General features: G+C 43.7%; 1 pseudogene; it reads left to right on the top strand.

Moving 5' to 3' along the window:
* The first annotated feature begins 327 nt into the window (after positions 1 to 327).
* On the top strand, positions 328 to 4,180 carry LOC132601632 (uncharacterized; annotated as a pseudogene).
* Positions 4,181 to 5,643: the final 1,463 nt, after the last annotated feature.

Here is a 5,643-nt window from a genome sequence, read left to right as displayed (position 1 = left end):
TAGAGCCTCATTGGGAACTAAGGACCATGTGTTCTCTCTGGCCACCCTGAAGTAATATGAGTTTTTGCCACAGGGACCAAGTGCTGGAAGCCTATCCTCTCTCTCAATTCTAATTGAAGCTCAAGAAGCGGAAAATGCAGAGATTAATTAACTCAATGAAGAAATGCCCTTCGAAAATCCCAACTGGCTGAGCGACCAAATGAACTAGGTTCTGGGCTAGAAGAAGTAGAAGAAGAGGAGGAAGAAGAAGAAGAGGAGGACGAAGAAGAGGAAGAGGAAGAAGAGGAAGACGAGGAAGAAGAAGAGGAAGAGGAAGAAGAAGAGGAAGAAGAGGAAGACGAAGAGGAAGAAGAAGAAGAAGAAGAAGAAGAAGAAGAAGAAGAAGAAGAAGAAGAAGATGATGATGAAGAGGAAGAAGAGGAAGATGAAGAAGAAGAAGAGGAAGAAGAGAAAGAAGAAGAAGATGAGGAGGAAGAAGAAGAGGAAGAAGAAGAAGAAGAAGAAGAAGAAGAAGAAGAAGAAGAAGAAGAAGAAGAAGAAGAAGAAGAAGAAGAAGAAGAAGAAGAGGAAGAGGAAGAAGAAGAAGAATAGAAAGAAAAAGAGGAAGAAGAGGAAGAAGAGGAGGAGGGAGAAGAGGAGGAAGAAGAGGAAGAAGAGGAGGAAGAGGAAGAGGAGGAAGAGGAAGAAGAGGAGGAGGAAGAGGAAGAGGAAGAGGAAGAGGAAGAGGATGAGGATGAAGAGGAGGACGGAGAGAAAGAAGAAGAAGAGGAAGAAGGGGAAGAGGAAGAAGAAGAAGAAGAGGAAGAAGCGGAAGAAGAAGAGGAAGAAGAAGAAAAGGAAGAAGAGGAAGAAAAAGAGGAAGAAGAGGAGGAGGAAGAAGAGGAAGAGGAAGAAGAGGAGGAAAAGGAAGAAGAGGAAGAGGAGGAAGAGGAAGAAGAAGGGGAGGAGGAAGAGAAAAAGGAAGAAGATGAGGAGGAGGACGGAGAGGAAGAAGAAGAGGAGGAGAAGGAGGAGGAGAAGGAGGAGGAAGAAGAGGAGGAGGAGGAGGAGGAGGAAGAAGAGGAGGATGAGGAGGAGGAGGAGAAGGAGAAGGAGAAGAAGAAGGAGAAGAAGAAGGAGGAGGAGAAGTAGGAGCAGAAGAAGAAGAAGGAGGAGGTGAAGGAGTAGGAGAAGAAGAAGAAGAAGAAGAAGAAGAAGAAGAAGAAGAAGAAGAAGAAGAAGAAGAAGAAGAAGAAGAAGAAGAAGGAGGAGGAGGAGGAGGAGAAGAAGGAGAAGGAAGAGGAGGAGGAGGAGGAGGAGGGAGAAGGCGAAGAAGAAGAAGGAGGAGAAGGAGAGGGAGAAGGAGGAGGAGCAGGAGGAGGAGGAGAAGGAAAAGCAGAAGGAGGAGGAGAAGTAGGAGGAGGAGAAGGAGGAGGAGGAGGAGAAGGAGAAGAAGGAGAATGAAGGAGAAGAAGGAGGAAAGAAGGAGGAGAAAGAGAAGGAGAAGGAGGAGGGGGAGGAGGAGGAGGAGGGGGAGGAGGAGGAGGAGGAGGAGAAGTAGCAGGAGGAGGAGGAGGGGAGGAGTAGGAGGAGAAGGAGGAGGAGGAGGAGGAGGAGGAGGAGAAGCAGGAGAATGAGGAGAAGAAGGAGAAGGAGGAGGAGGAGGAGGAGAGGATGAGGAGGAGGAGGAGGAGAAGAAGGAGGAGGAGGAGGAGAAGAAGGAGGAGGAGAAGGAGGAGGAGGAGTTGGAGGAGGAGAAGAAGAGGAGGAGAAGGAGGAGGAGGAGCAGGATGAGGAGGAGCAGAAGAAGAAGAAGAAGAAGAAGAAGAAGAAGAAGAAGAAGAAGAAGAAGAAGAAGAAGAAGAAGAAGAAGAAGAAGCAGAAGAAGGAGGGGGAGGAGGAGGAGGGGGAGAAGAAGCAGAAGAAGGAGGAGGAGGAGAAGAAGGAGGAGGAGGAGGAGGAAGAGGAGGAGAAGGAGAAGGAGAAGAAGGAGAAGAAGAAGAAGTAGGAGGAGAAGGAGGAGAAGAAGGAGGAGAAGAAGGAGGAGAAGGAGGAAGAGAAGGAGGAGGAGGAGGAGGAGAAGGAGGAGGAGAAAGAGAAGAAGAAGGAGGAGAAGAAGAAGATCTGGGCAGAGAGGGATTAGTTGAGAACTCAAGTGTATGCACTCACAGATGATATGATAAAGGATCGTCAAGCCTACAGAAATTAACCTATATTTGCTCAGAAAATCTTTCAAGTCTCTACACTGTCTAGAAAATCCTTCCGAGCCTCCAACCCTTTTGCATAAAATTGTAGTTGAGAACTCAAGTGGATGCACTCACAGATGATATGATAAAGGATCGTCAAGCCCGCAGAAATTGACCTATATTTGCTCAGAAAATCTTTCAAGTCTCTACACTGTCTAGAAAATCCTTCCGAGCCTCCAACCCTTTTGCATAAAATTGATATCACCTTTTCCTAAATTTTGGCAGATTTGCAGCTTAACTATCATTTGTGTGTACTAAATTGATTGCTATCTGCATTTGTGCTGACCTTTTTAGTGGCATACTACTGTGTTTCTATGCATTATTACTAGCTTGCTTTCCTCTATCTTACCCATGCTTATGTTGCCCCTGCAGCTATGAGTTAATATATCTGAACTTCTTGCTAGTTGTGCATACATCTTCTTAATAATTCCAAAAGGGGGAAGATATTGTGAGGCAGAGAACTATAAAGGGGAAGACATGTCAGGGGACGACAGTGAACTGTAAGAGGGAAGACATGTCGAAGAGTTGTGCTGAGCTAGGGGGAAGAACTGAATATGTGATAATATTATGGAAACGTTTGTCTTCCAGTTGAAATTGGTTCTATGTTGCTAACATGTTGTAGGTGCCTTGATAATGATGGTCTGCTTCGTAGGGAAACAAGTGGGAAGCTGGTTCTCAGGGGGAACATAGTCTATGAGTTTGTTGTCATCAAAGGGGGGGGGGGGGGGGGGGGGGGGGAGTTGATAGTTCCAAGTGCAATCGTGTTTTGATGATTGTCAAACTTTTTCAGAACCAGACAAGAGACCCGGTCTATTATCTACTCTCTGTGCACCTTGCACTATTGGCAGAGACAGCTGTAAAGTCGAGCCCCTTGCTTTTGCGGCGTAAGTCCCGAGCGCAAAAGCATAAGCCCCGAGCATTAAATTCAATTTTTATTATTTTAAAAGTATTTTTGCTCTAAATTACGATTTTTATTATTGATAAATGATATTTACACTTTATGTTATAATGTTGTAGTGATTTTTCCTAAAATATATGAATAAAAAAAGCAACTCTCATAGAAAATAACACTGCCATAAATAGTTTTTATTGATGATTATCCCTGAAATTGATACGATAGAGATTTTTCCAACAAGCTACCAATTTGAATTGACGCTTCCTAACCACCACAACCGGTATCTAGATTAAGTCACGAAGGCTACAACTGAGACTAAAAAGATAATACAAAAGAGAATCTCTGCGATCTCCAGAGACGACTTCCACTAGCGCCTCACATAGGTACGCTCGCACCGTACTCTAGAAAGATAAAAAGAAGCATATGCCAACAAGGAAATATTATGCCACCGAAAATGAAGAAGTCAATCCGGCATAATAATGAAAGCATGCCGCCACCAAATGAAGACAATACCCATCATAGGTGTTGTAGGCTGTGCGTCGACCAAACAACATATGAGGGACCTGGTTGTGTACCAGTTCCCTTATGTAATGTAGTAAGTAAAGAAGACATGATTTTACCGTGAAAAACTCCTTGCTCAAGGGATTAAAAACCACGACTTACCCCAGTAGGATTTCAAGTCCACTACACGAGCAACTTTAGGTTACAACTCTATCGTAAGCTAGGCATTAGCTCCCATAATCCCTCACCCTTAGAATAACGCTTATGCAACTTAGGAACTAACCCCCGACTTGTAATACTCCGATTGCAAGCACCTCCACTTGACTAACTCTAGCCAAGGACCACTAATACACCTAGACTAACTCTAGCCTAGTGTACCACTCAAAAGCTTGTGGAAACACACTTCCAACAAGCACACTTTGAGACATTTAAATACCTACAACCAACTTCTAAACAAGAAGAGTAGGTTTACAGTTTAAGCACAGACGAACAAAGACTTACAACAACATAAAGAACTTAGACTAAATCTACGTCTGGATCATGTTCTTCAGCTTTGTAAGTGACTTGTTCTTGAGAGAACTTGAGAACTTGTGACGACAATGATTTGCTCGATTTTGATTAGGTTTTCAAGTCTACCAAATATGTTGCCATCATGTTGTACATATAGTGGAAGCATATGGGATGAAAAGAGACCACTCTTCAATTTTGACCCAAAGCATGTGAGCTGTACTTATGTGCAGCAAGGGGCTCGGCTTTACAGCTATCTCTGCCGACAGTGCAAGGTGTACAGAGAGTAGATAACAGACCGGGTCTTTTGTCTGGTTCTGAAAAGTTTTGACAATCATCAAAACACAATTGCACTTGGAACTATCAATTCCCCCCCCCCCCCCCCCCCCCCCCCCTTTTGATGACAACAAACTCATAGACTATGTTCCCCCTGAGAACCAGCTTCCCACTTGTTTCCCTACGAAGCAGACCATCATTATCAAGGCACCTGCAACATGTTAGCAGCATAGAACCAATTTCAACTGGAAGAGAAACGTTTCCATAATATCATCACATATTCAGTTCTTCCCCCTAGCTCAGCACAACTCTTCGACATGTCTTCCCTCTTACATTTCACTGTCGTCCCCTGACATGTCTTCCCCCTTATAGTTCTATGCCTCACAATATCTTCCCCTTTTTGGAATTATCAAAAAGATGTAAGCACAACTAGCAAGAAGTTCAGATATATTAACTCATAACCTCAGGGGAAACATAAGCATGAGTAAGATAGAGGAAAGCAAGCTAGCAATAATGCATAGGATCACAGCAGTATGCCACTAAAAAGGTCAGCACAAGTGCAGATAGAAATCAATTCAGTACATACAAATAATAGTTAAACTGCAATTCTGCCAAAATTCAGGAAAAGTTGATATCAATTTTGTGCAAAAGGGGTAGAGGCTCGGAAGGGTTTTCTAGACAGTGTAGAGACTTGAAGGATTTTTTGAGAAAATATAGGTCAATTCTGTTGGCTTGATGATCCTTTATCATCTCATCTCTGAGTGCATCCGTTTGAATTCTCAACTAATCCCTCTCTGCCCGTAGCTTCTTCTTCTTCTAGCCCAGAACCTGGTTCGTTTGGTCGTTCAGCCAGTTGGGCTTTTCGAAGGGCATTTCCTCATTGAGTTAATTGATCTCTGCATTTGCCGGTTCTTGAGCTTCAATTAGAATTGAGAGAGAGAGGATAGACTTCCAGCACTTGGTCCCTGTGGAAAAAACTCACATTCCTTCAAGGTGGCCAGAGAGAACACATGGTCCTTAGTTCCCAATGAGGCTCTACCAGTTCTTACATTAAAGTGCATAAGTACTTTCATTAAGAAAAGTCCATATGGGAGACCAGGTCTGCTATAGTGATGGTAGATCATCCCTCCATCCTTGGTAAAAGGCCCCTGCTGACAAACTCGAAGGCTCGTTGATGCTCAGGCTTAAGCTCACTCTTTTATAAACTAGTTGTTACACACCCTGCAACTTGAACAATGA

This window comes from Lycium barbarum, chromosome 7 (assembly GCF_019175385.1).
Source record: "Lycium barbarum isolate Lr01 chromosome 7, ASM1917538v2, whole genome shotgun sequence".
NCBI lineage: Eukaryota > Viridiplantae > Streptophyta > Magnoliopsida > Solanales > Solanaceae > Lycium > Lycium barbarum.
Note: the sequence above shows the minus strand (reverse complement) of the source record. Positions and strands in the feature narration are given on the sequence as shown.